Below are 12,636 nucleotides of genomic sequence, written 5' to 3' on the forward strand. Positions count from 1 at the left end.
TTTGTCTGCATCTTTAGGTGCCCAAACAACACAGAAAATCTGGCTCATACACCAAAAAAAAAAAAAAAAAAAAAAAAAAAAAAAACCACACACACACCAATCAATTCACTAACCACAGTTAATATTTCCTGTATTTAATAAGTCAGTTTTAAATGCAAAATATGTTTTGATACACACATTTTCTTATGTACCCAGCACATGCAAAGGTAGTTTTTATTTAACTAATAAAAACAAATTTTAAAATGTTTTGGTGCATTTTTAATTGAATTCCAATTCCCATTCAAGTACAGCTTGACCCAAACCAAGTAATCGGGTAGAAAAGTGCGCCATTCACCAATTTCTAACCAAAAAAAAAAATCTAAACGTGTGTGTGTTAAACTGCTTAAATAAGTGTGCATGGAAATAGTGTATCACACGTAATAAAAAGTAGCAACAAATTTATGTAAAGGATATATTTGGTTGCAAACAGATCAAATATTTGTCAAACAAACCAATGAGAATGAGATGCTTTTTAGAAAAATAACTGAAAAGGGCAAAACAAGATTAAAACCACTTATTTTAGTCAAGGTTTCCTCCTTCCTGGTTTAAAGTGAATCCACCCTATTGTTTAGTACTGTGTTGCATAGATAATATGGTTACTAGATATTTACGTTATGATTTTAAAAATACTTCATTTTAATTTAGTCAGTCAACTTGGCAGTCTTTTCCCATCCAGTGGATTGGTTAGGTCTCATGCTGTCGGCTGGTTACCGTAGAGGCTATCAAATGCATTATGCACCTCCAAGATGTTCTGTCCTGAACCAAAACTGGCATGTTACAAAGTCAGAGGTCTGTGAGGGACAGTTGTCTATTGACACTATCCAGCCCTTGTGTTTTAGGTCTTTTGGGGGGAAGGGAGGAGTTCTTTTCCATCCTGTTTTAAGTTGGTCAAAACTGAAGAGGATTCTCACAGGGAAGTTGGTAGGCAAAGCACTGGATGACTGAAAGAGCAGGACCTGTTTAGTTAGAAAATGGATCTAGTCATTTCACTTCAATTTGTACCATTTGATGTTTCCAAACATTTGGAGACACTTCATCTGAACAGTATCCAACTTCTTTTCAGTCCCATAGGTCAGAATATTGACCACCAAAGCATTGTGTCCTCAGCTTCATCTCTCTACTCATCATTTTCAAGAGACGTTCTTAATGGAGGTGTCCCATTACTGCCGACACTTTTGAAGTATAGGCTTCAAGTTATTCCTTGATGCTGCCCAACCGAGCTGAGGTAGCTGAAATCACTGACCATCTCGACTGGGTGGTCGCCCATTAGGATGCTAGAATCCGCAACGTATTCAAACTCCACAACCGGACAAGTTATGACTTTACCACAATTAATTTTCAGGCCAACTTTTGCTGCTGAGCTTTCCAAGCACCGCAATTAGGTCATCCATTGAGGTGACAACTTGTGCTAAGGCATCAGTAAAACTGACATCGGTGAGTTTCTTATCATCAAGGCGCATTCCTAAAAATGCATTTACGTAGCGTCTAGTCAAACACGCAGCCTGTGACTGCACTGAAGAGCTCTGGGTGGCAACTCATCTTTGTCAAAAGCCAGTGTATGGTATGATTGAAATGTTACTACTCCAAGTGATCATTAAATGAAGCAGCTTTGCATGTGCGGTGTGGCATGATTTTCAATTCTTTGTCTCCCCTCAGGGCACACAGCACTGTTGAACCAACTGTGTTAGACAGAGCATTAGAATGGCAGTGCAGCAGTTATGATTTGCCCTACTTTTCCAGTATGTGTGTTAAGAAAGCACACCTGAACCACCATAAACCCATGCTTGGTTGGGTTGTTTTTGTTTTTTTTTAAGCTATGTGCAAATATGGAGGCAGAGGATCCAAGGCTAGAAAGAGGGATTAACTGATATGGGGACAGAAGGGGGGCTACAGAATCAGTAGTGTTCAGAGCTCCCAGAGAGCCACGGATGCCCAGAGGAGAAAGCTTTAAACCAATATTCCAGCTTCCTCTGCCTGGTTCTCAGAACATCTCATGTGAAGCTGGAGGAGCCCAATGACCTAACAGTGCCAGCTGGAGGAATTCTCCTCTGGGAATGTCAGTCTAGGTTGCAGCAAGGTCCATGGTACAGATTATTTAGTGGGAGAGTTGTGAAATTAAAACACTACAAGTCACATCTAACTTCCGCACAATTGACACTGCCATTTCATCAGCGCCTATCATTTGCTGGCTAATGAATGCTCCAAAACCAGTATAATGCTGTATTTCTAACATTCGTGGCTGAGAAGAAAACAGGGTCTCTTCTCTTACCCATAAGGCCTAGGAACTTGGGGTTCTTAAGAGTAGGTCACCAATCTGTTTCACAAAGTCCTTTTTTTAAAAGCATCTTCCCACATCTATCAGCCACCAGTGGTAGATTTAGATTTGTCAGTGACAAGTTTAGGAGTAATGACGCTGCCTTCCAACACAGGTTGATAGGGCACTGCCCTGAGACTCTGGACTCCTTCCCCAGTTCTGCTAGTGACCTGCTGGGTGACCCTGGGCAAGTCACTTCCCCTCTCCGTGCCTCAGTTTCCCCTCCCACATTTTGTCTTGTCTATTTCGGTTGTAAACTCTTGAGGGCAAGAACGTCTTACTGCAGCAATGTCTTCATTGCCAAAGTGTGTGAGCCAGGGCTTGTAAGGGAAGCCAGGCCCTTCCTCTCTCTGGGTTACAGTCCAGGGACCCTTGAATGGGCAGCCGAGGCCGGACTACAGACTTATTGCTGCCTTCCCAGGATTACTTTCTGCTTTGCCTTGGGCCTTTGCTCCAGCCTCTTCCTGGGTTTCCAGCAGATCAGCCCTGCTCTCTCGAAGCCTCTTTCCCAGGCTCCCAGCAGCGCTTCCCAGCTCTGTCTGCCACCCAGCCGGTTCTGCTGCTGGCGAGTTTCCTCCCCTCCCAGGGCAGTCTCTGACTCAGCAGGCAGAACCCTGGGCGGGCTCACTTCCTGCCGCTTTGCTTCCCAGCTGCCTGGGTACCTTCCTCCAGCCAGGCTCTCACCCAGCTCAGCTCCCTGATCCTGGCCGCGCTTCTTCCCCGGAGAGAGAAACAGGGCTGCTCTCCTTCCTGGGCAGCCCTTTGAACTCCTCAGACCCAGCTTGACGTGTGCCCCACGCAAGGCCAGGCTGACTGCACCCCCGGGTTCTCATTAGCCCCCCAGGCCCAGTGTGGGGTTGGTACATCCCACCATAAACGTGCACTAGTTATTTTGCTATTTAAAAACGCCCCCCCCCCACAACCTTTTCGGCCATAAGAACATGACCCATGTTTGTACAGCGCCTAATACGCGGAAGCTCCATCTTGATGTTACCGCAATGCTAAATGTTACTGTTTCCAGCCCCACCACGTCTCCCATAGGATCACAGGGTTTGAAGGGACCACAAGGGTCATCTAGTCTCATGCCACGTATATTTTAATTTGGATTCAGCCAGGGACTTTGAAGCACACAGACAGACATTTGCTAGATGGGCTTGGGAGCAGGGAACCATCTATTTTGAGAGACAGGTCCAAGGTGTTTGAAAGGAAAAAACTTTTACTGCAAGAGTTACCAAATAAATTAGTCTGTAGAGCAGCAGTTCTCAAACTCCACTGCACCGTGACCCCCCTTCTGACAACAAATATTACTACACGACCCCAGGAGGGGGGGACCAAAGCTCAACCCCCCACAGCCCTGTGGGCCACAGCTGAAGCCCAAGGGCTTCTGCCCTGGGCAGGAGACACGTACCCTTAGGCCCCTTTCCCAGGGCTGAAGCCCTGAGGCCTTGGCCATGGGGCTCGGTCTTTCGCTTTGGCCTCGGCCCTAGGCCCCAGCCAGTCCAACACCAGCCTTGGCGACCGCAGTTTGAGAACCCCCTGCTGTACCGCTTAAGACATTTTACTCCTCCTTCCAGCTAATCATAGGCAACCTTAATTAGGAAGCTGCGCTGCTACTCCCTCGCTTCACAACAACATATATGACAACTACATTCAGCAGTGAGTTACACAGAGAGCCTCATTCCCTCAAATTATACTCAAAGGAGGGCACACCGGTTTGTTGAGAAGACAGAAATAAGGCATTTTTAATAATCACTAGTCGATAGCCAACCTTAAGGTCTGTCCTCTCCAGCATATGAAGTCAAAGGACCTAAGTCCTGCAGAGACTTCAGCAGAGACGTAAATGCAACTCAAATGTATGTCTACACTCTATTAAACAACCCGGGACACAGCTGTAGCCGGCCCAGGTCAGCTGACTCTGGCTCATGCTACGGGGCCGTAAAGTTATACTGTAGTCATTCAGGCTCGGACAAGGAGAGAGAGTCTCAGGGCCCAGGCTCCAGCCTGAGCCCAAACGTCTACACTACCCATTTTACAGCCCCACAGCCAGAGCCAGGTGGCCCGGGCTCCGAGACTCGTTGCCACAGCAGGGTTTTTATTGCAGTGTAGACATAGCAGCGTAGAATAATTTGGGGTAAGACTTTGCAAGACCTGGCCCTGAGTCAGTACAGATATACTGCATTATTAGGACCATTAAAGTTGATGCTACATCTGCAGCTAAACAAAATTGCATGGTATCGTAGTGTATTTGAGTAGTTAGGACGAGACTGCATAATTAAGACTATACTGCAATGCATAAACAACTGGCAGAGTTAAAACTGTGGGTACTGCGTTATTTCTTGACTTGTGCTTAGTCAGGCAACCTTAAGATTCTCTCAAACAGCATAAACTTTACGTTTTTATTTCACATCACAATTTGAACCATAAAGGGGACTTCTGCATTTGTCTTCTTGTGGAGGTGAGGGAAAACGCATGTCACCAGGGTAGTTTAGTTGGGCAGGACTGATGGTGGATTTTTAAGAGGTTAGTTTCATGTTCACCACACAAAATTACAGCTACATATTAAACTTTTTCCCCCCAAAATGCTTATAAATTCAGCCCAAGATCACGGGCAGACAGAGAGAGAGAATTTCACATATAGATTTTCTTCTTGGGAAGGTTTGTGTGTGTGTGTTGTCTAGTATACCCACAAAACTTGTTCTTGTTCAGGCAAAGCTTTCTTTGCATTAAAACAGAATAAGACTAGCAGGTAGGATTATGAGTTATGAAAAAGGAGATGGCTTTAATAGAAAGAAGTTAGGGTTAAACATGTGCACTACACCCTTAAGAGTTTCTGAAAGAGGCAGGACTCCATGCAATTTAGTGGAGGAGTCCTGCCATCCCTAGTGAACCATCAAGTCTTTAGGACCAATCGTTTTAGGACATTAGTAAAGGCACCAGAAGTTTACTCTAAGCAACCTGACTACGGTGACTTCATAGCACGCTGTGCTTACCCTAACACCAGCTCTTTTAAAGAAATGTGCATAATTATTTGGAAGAGTTGTCTTTGCCTTTCCAAAGATGCCTACAGCAATGTGGTCATCATTAAAAACTCAGGCTCAATGGCTCTTTAATACAGAATGATGTAGGTTTCCAGGAGTAACTGACTTTCACAAATATCACACAGATTCTAGGTGATCAACAACTACCTCAGAGCAGTATCCATGATATTGCAGCTATTTCCTGTAGTTCGAGTGTGAGTGGATGCAGTATCTGGTATCACAGCATGGTAACCTTGGGCCAATGCAATAATGCCAGAGATGAAGGAGCTCTTTTGTAATATAAAAGACGGCGCCATAATTCACAAAACAGTCCTAGTGACACCAGAAAGTGAAAGACACAAAACAAATCCCAGGAGGAGTCTTCCAAGCGGATTTACTTGTGTTTAGCAGCATGTCAATCAGGGATGATTTTAGCAGAACAGAAGCCAAAGCGTAACAATCAAGTAGTAAGTTCCAGTAGAATGACAAACTAAGACCTGATCCTGCAGAACTTTACTCACACTGGTAGTTGTTACTTATGAGTAGTTCCATTAACACCTGTGGAGAATAGGTGCATAAAAACTCTTCGTGCAAGTTAGTTTGCAGTAGCAGGTCAACGGCTATTAAGAAAGTCAACAACTCCGGGACAAGAAAACAGCTACACTTGATGTAGAAATTAAAAGTGCCACTGAACTCCAACCCCACTCTAGTGGATGGAGGGGGGCTCCCCATTAGTTTTTAAAATGGACGCCCCTAACCTTGTCAATTAGGAAAAAAAACATTTAAAAAGTTGCACAACGGGTGGAGGGAGATTTTTTATTGCAGAGAAAGTCACGTCTCAATGATCACACCCTCCACACTTTGTTTTATTCTCACCATCAGTTGCGAGAGCAGCCCCCCACCCCAAAGGCTTTTGAAGTTAAAGTACACAAGGGGAAAAAAGAAGTTACACTTGAGCTACCAAGTGAACTGGAGTCACTCTCTGTCCAGCTCCACAGCCATGCATGACTGCAGGCAACAGAGACGCCTTTGGCTGACGAAGCCCCCTCAAAACAGGTTGAAAAGCAGATTTCACACAAATGCATGGAGGTGGATGCTGACTGACCATCCAAACCTTACGCTGAGTGTTCTGCTTCTTTGCCATCCTAGGAGTCCGTCTCATTCTTCCAAACACAGGAGGCACCAATATGGTTTAAACAACCCAAGCCTGGAGCATTCAAAAGGGCAGTTACAGTAGCACTAGTCTTTACTCTCATTGCCCCATTAACAGCACTAGGCTTCTGCAAAGAAGAGCAGAAGGGAGTGTGATCCTCATCCTGCGGAGACGTTCAAGGGATTCTGGCAACATCATAAGCCAGAAAGGGATGCTGGAGTGGTTTGTTAATGCACAGATGATACCTCTGACAGCCTTACCCCCATTGCACGCGGTTCTGGAAGGAAGATGCTGCCATGGTTTAAGGAGGAGAGAAGTATGCACCTCTCTCGGATCCACTCCATTTTTAAATATTAACATTCCAAAGAGGTATTTGATATTGTTCAGTATTGACAACGAGGTGCAGTGACCTTTCGGGCAAGAGACCCCCACCCCCGTATTACAGTGATCGGTTACTTAAGCTTGCGTAGGCACTTTTCATGAGCCACGGCACAAGCTGGCCAACTGCAGCTGTGCAGCGGTAGCTTTACACTTTATTTTCCCCTGGTATATTTCTGCAGCTTTTACTAAAAGGAGTCTAGCAGGCCACCGTTAGGGTCTTCAAACGTTGCCTATTTTTAATCACATTTTTAGAGTCCTTGAAATTTTATCCCACGCCCCCAGAAAAGGCAGCATTTCAATGTTAGGCCTCAGAAGCAGCCCCTCTCATAAGTCAATTATTTTTGGCAAGGAAACAGTCTGGAATTCAGTTTCCAAAGGGTTATTTTTATAAAAGACATGACAGTTCCCTTCATTCTCTTCACTGCGTTTGCTTCAGCAAGATGAACTCGTGTTATTTTCTAGATGTCACAATGACAGAAGGTTTTCCTGATCGTTCTCTTTAAAAGAGCTATGGTCTTTGTAAAACTAGTATCAATACAAATCATGTTACTCGGTAAGTTTAAACCTAGGATAACTATGGAAGTTGAGGCTTACAAAAAGAATTAGATCTCTAGACTCCTCTCTGCCAATGCAGGATACTTCCCCTACTACACATTTGGCAGTGCTGTGCTTGGTCTAGTGCAGTGGTTTTCAACCTTTTTTCATTTGCAGGTCCCTAAAATATTTCGAATGGAGGTGCGGAGCCCTTTGGAAATCTTAGGCATAGTCTGCAGATTCCTAGGGATCCACAGGTTGAAAACCACTGGTCTAGTGTTAAGGATACCAAACAGTGGAACTTTCACATCTTCCCTTGGGAGGAATCCTCTAGTAGCTATTGTTAACAAGTTTGCGATAGTCTACTGAAGTCTTCCAATATACACCCTGGTACTAACTTGAATTATTCATCTCCCTCCTTCATGGTTAGGCCTTTCGAGCATTTGTAGCTTCAGGTGACTACAGAGTACTTCAAGTAAGAAGGTATCATGAAAGATTTATGCTACATTTGTGTCTCGTCCACCTGTCTGTTATTTATTTTGTTCTGATCCGATGTGATCGGAGATCAGTTCTGGCCACCTTATTCAAGAATGCCATACTCCAGAGGCAGTCACATTAGAGCTGCTTGGTAGAAGACTATTATTCTGCTTCTACATTATGTATACCCAACCCGACGAGACCTCTCACTACAAGCTCATGGGTACTTTCCTAAACTCTCTCTCCTTCTTGAGGCTCTCATTAGAACTTTGTTCCTTCCTGTAGATATCTGGTTCTTCTTCTTCTACACAACCCCAGATGCACTGGTTGCATATAATACCTAGCTTTTCTATTGCACTTTTCTCAAAGCACTTTACAAAGGAAGTCGGGATCATTATCCCCATTTTACAAATGGGGAAACGGAGGCAGAAAAAGAAAAGGAGTACCTGTGGCACCTTAGAGACTAACCAATTTATTTGAGCATAAGCGTTCGTGAGCTACAGCTCTCTTCGTCGGATGCATCCGAGGCAGAAGAGTGACACAGCTTACCCAAGGTCACCCAGCAGGCCAGCAGTAGAGCAGGAACCGAACACAGATCTGAGTCTCAGTCTAGTGCTGGGTCCTCTAGGTCCCAATCATGCAACTGACAACATGCAGACAAGCCTCCAACTGGTCGTGTAGTCAGTTACAGAATCCGAGCCCTATACAGAGTGAAATAGCAAGTAATTTTCTCTGTTCTTACTGGTTTTCATATTTCTAGTACCATCTCTCTGTTGTTATGACCATTTAATTCTGCACCAGTCAATGGCTCATTTTATGGGTTAACACAGCTGAAAACCTTTGCTCCCTTAAAAAAAAAATCCTGTCATGGTTATGACCTCTTGTAACTGTATTTAATCAGATTACAGAATTTCACCAGATCAGCTCCAACTATGGTCAAAGGAATTTGTTTCAAATATTTGCAGCAGATGGGGTTGTTAAAAGTTTCAGTGGGGAGAGAAGGTTAGCTCTGAGGACAATCTATTTCAGAGACAGCCTCAAAGCTACTACAGCTCCGTGTCCCGGGTAACTAACTCCTTGTTGGGTGTGCCAGATAAAGAGAAAACTTTTGCTCCCATCCCTCCAGGATTTCACAAGACCAGCTACAACGGAGGCTACACAGAAGCCCAATGCACATCTGTAGCTAGCCCATTTGTTAAGCAAATATTGCCTTTGATGTGAATCCTTCTCCCTGGGTTGTGAAACCCTTACCCTGGTATCCCCCCTCAAGCTCCCCCCCCCCGTTAAGCTTCTGGTGGAGGGAAATGCAGACATTCCTCGGTTTCCCCAAAGGGGACACTTAGGTCTTTATTTGGTGCAGCCCTGTGATTGCACCAAGGGAGAGCAGCGGCCAGGGCTCGGCCGCTAATCCATCCGGAAGCAGCCAGAGCCAGCGGCCCACGAGCGACCGGGGGGAAGGAGCCTGCAGCGGGGCTGCCAGCGGCTGCAGGCGAAGGACAGGCGAGCGGGGACTCCCCGAGCACTTTCAGGGAGCGGGCAGAGCTCACGGCTAGCGCCCCCCCCCCTTTGCAAGCGCTGAAGCGAAGGGACTGGGGACCCGGGATCCGAACAGCAGAGGAGGAAACCGCCACTGGAGCGGGCTCCGTCCGCGGTGCCCTGGGTCCGGGGCAGGGGTAGGCGCCCCCCCTCCCCGACTGAACACGTCGTCACTCCGCACCGCCTCTGGCACAGCGCGGTCCCATTCATCCGGAAGGGACCAGCCCCCCCCCTGCGAGCTCGCTGCAAACCGATCCGCTTATGAAAGCGGAGTGAGCGGCGGCTCGGCAGAGAGGGCACGGGTGGCCCCGGGGGAGGCGGAAACTCCGCCTCGAATTGTTCTGCAAACTCCCCCGCCACGTTTTAATCCTCTTCTCCCCCCCGCCGCCTGCCCCGCGGCGCCCCAGGCCAGAGAGAGGCGTGCGCAGGGATTTGGGGCACGAAGCCGCAGCTCGCGACGTCCCTGCAAAGCCTGACAGCCAGAAGCCGCCCCGGTGCCCACCTTACCAGCCCCCTCCTCCAGGAGGATCGCAGCCCAGGGGCCGCCTCGCCGCGGATCTCACGCCAAACCGGCCCCTGGCTCCCTCCACGCAATTATCCAGCCCTGGCTTAAGGCTTCCAGGAGTCATTTAAATCCCCTGGAGTCTTCCAGTCAAGCAACGTCAGCTGTGCGCGCTCCGGCCATGTAACCCGTTCCTGCTCCAGCTGTGAACGTGGCCGGAGGAGCCACACAACTTCACCCGGCGCTTCCAGGGGGAAGCGGAGCCCTAGCTACCGGAGGGAGAGGGATGCTGCTGGGTCGGCTCGGCGCGTAGTGGTAGCCGACTGGGGGGGGTCCCCCATTAGATCTAGGGTGGGGGAGAGGTATCGCGACCCTCCCCACCACCTCAGGGTTTGATCCTGTCCCGCATCGCCTTAGCCGTCGCTGTGGGGTGTTCCCAGGCCGGCGTTCTTTGGAACGCCGATGAGGAACTCTTTGGAACGCTGGGGGGACCCTATGGAACGCTGGGGGGACCCGGGTTCCATGGAACGCTGACCCGGGTTCCATGGAACGCGGAGCGCCCCCGAGTTCGGAAGGCTGGCCCCGGCAGGCTGAGATCCCGGGCTCAGCTTCCCCGCCAGCAGCTGCAAGCGGGGGAGGAAAGGGGGGAAATGGCTTTGGGGGGTTCGAGTTTCCTACCTGACTGGCGCCTCCGACTTCGCTCTCTCGCCCCGGCAACGAGACGCCCCCTCCCAAGCTCTGCAGCTGCCAACGCACCGCCCAGGCTGGAGGAGACAGCGCCTCTGGCTGGGCGATGCGCCCGGCTGCCCGTGCCCCGTCCGATGCCCAGAGCCCCCCAACACCCCTCCGCCGCTCGCCGCCTCTGTGGAGTCGTGGCACTTTTTCCCTCTACGCTGGCACGGAGCCTTTCCCAAGGCTTCCCTCCGGCCCGCCCCCGCGGCTCCGCATGGGCCTGCGGCGGTTGGTGCCAACCCCGCCAGTCAAGCCTGCGGCGGCCCAGTGAGAGAGGAGACAGCGGGAGGGAGGGCTCTTGCGAGTGGATGAGCCGGGAGACCAATGGGGCCGCTGAAGGCGAGTGGAATGATGGGAGTTGTAGTTTGCCAGCTGCAGGCTTTGACCTGGAGAATAACAGCAAGGAAGAGCATTCCCTTTTACACATACTAGTTACACACGCTTTACTAGGGCGTCCTGGAGTCTCCTCTGCTCTGCACCCGGCCTCCCCAGGCTCCTACCTTCTCTAGCAACTGTGTGGGTGGCAGGAGTGAAAACGATTGATTAAATAAACGATGGTCAGCACTTTGGGACAGGGATTGACTCTCACTGTGCATTTGTACAGCACCTGGCACAACGGGGGCCTCGGTCCTGGCTGGAGTGTCCTAGGCACTACAGATATTATCCGATTATGACTGATGATTGCAAAATCAGTTACTTGTTAGGGCACTTACGGGCTTTTTGTACTGGGGTTGTTAATAGCTATTCCACTGGAAATAAATGAAATGAGTATATAATTCATAATCTGGAATGATTGCAGGAGCCCAAAATTCAGCCATCCTAACTGGGACAAAACTCTCCTTAACTACAAAGTGAGGGGAGGGGGCTGTTACCTAAGGCCTTGATCCTGCAAATATGTAAATACATGCTTTTCTTTACTTGTACAAATAATCCCATTGACATAAATGGACCTAACCTTGGGTTAAATTAATAATAATAATTAATAATTCCTAGCTCTTATTTACTATATTTCATCAGTAGATATCAAAGTGCTTTACAAAGAAGGTCAGTATCATTATCACCATTTTACAGATGAGAAAACTGAGGCACAGTGGAACCATGACCTGCCCAGAGCTGGCAATAGAAGCCAGGTTTCCTTAGTCCTAGTCTAGTGCTCTGTCCAGTAGACCATGCTGTGTCCAAGTGCTTATGCAAGATAAGCACATGCTTAAATGGTGGCAGAACTGGGATCTAAGAAAGGACTGAAGGTTTGGGATCACAGGTCTTACTTTGTGGCATGTTCAATTTGGTCAAATACTGGAACATTATTTCAGAAGTGCCTTTAGGTCCTGTTTGGGGATCACTTTTGTACTAGCACTGTGCACACCACATATAATAAAAAGATAGGCCCTGCCTCTAAATGTTTACAGTCTTGTATATACCAAGACAGCAGATGGATAAAACAAACAAATGGAGGGAGAGCAAGGTAAACAGTGAAACATTCCTGATTAGCTTAATAAGTAGACTTATCAGACCTGCCCACAAGTCGTGTCTATTCACAGGAGACTGCTTCACTAAGGATCAATTTTAAGGGCTTTCTGGGTAGACCCAGCTGTTCTGAAAGATCAGGCCATGGTGTCTCGAGTCGGTCACCCAAAATTATTGGACACTTTAAAATTTGGCCATGGCCTTTCTGCTTTAATTTTCCTATCTATAAAAATGGGGATAATAACTCTTCCCAACCCCCCAACTCCCTCCCTCCCGGGAGTTGTCACAATTAATGTTTGCAAAACACAGTGTAACCCATAGCCCTCCAGCCCTTGTGTTTTCGAATATAGTGAGACCTTCCAATATTAACCCTGTAAAGCCCTTGATCCTGCCAGGAGCTCTCCATGGGCTTAGGGATCTGGGCGCATGGGCCTGATTTAGCAATGCACTTGAGCATTTGTGTAACTTTAAGCACATGAGTTTT

At 47.7% G+C, this 12,636-nt stretch overlaps 2 protein-coding genes across 5 annotated transcripts in view; one reads left to right on the forward strand and one right to left on the reverse strand.

Moving 5' to 3' along the window:
* Positions 1 to 10,791, reverse strand: part of RRBP1 (ribosome binding protein 1) — a 55,185-nt gene extending 44,394 nt beyond the window's left edge. For 2 of the 4 annotated variants that reach the window (XM_074949710.1, XM_074949706.1), the window contains exon 1: positions 10,632 to 10,791. The gene's annotated coding sequence lies outside the window, so the exon portion shown is untranslated. Of the gene's footprint in view, positions 1 to 8,464; positions 8,612 to 9,958; positions 10,075 to 10,631 lie in introns of those variants that run through there. The other 2 variants (XM_074949709.1, XM_074949707.1) reach the window with 2 other exon arrangements.
* BANF2 (BANF family member 2) overlaps positions 1 to 12,636 on the forward strand; it is a 49,883-nt gene that overhangs the window by 20,175 nt on the left and 17,072 nt on the right. The window lies entirely within an intron of this gene.

Source organism: Natator depressus, chromosome 3 (genome assembly GCF_965152275.1).
Source record: "Natator depressus isolate rNatDep1 chromosome 3, rNatDep2.hap1, whole genome shotgun sequence".
NCBI classification, from domain to species: Eukaryota; Metazoa; Chordata; order Testudines; family Cheloniidae; genus Natator; species Natator depressus.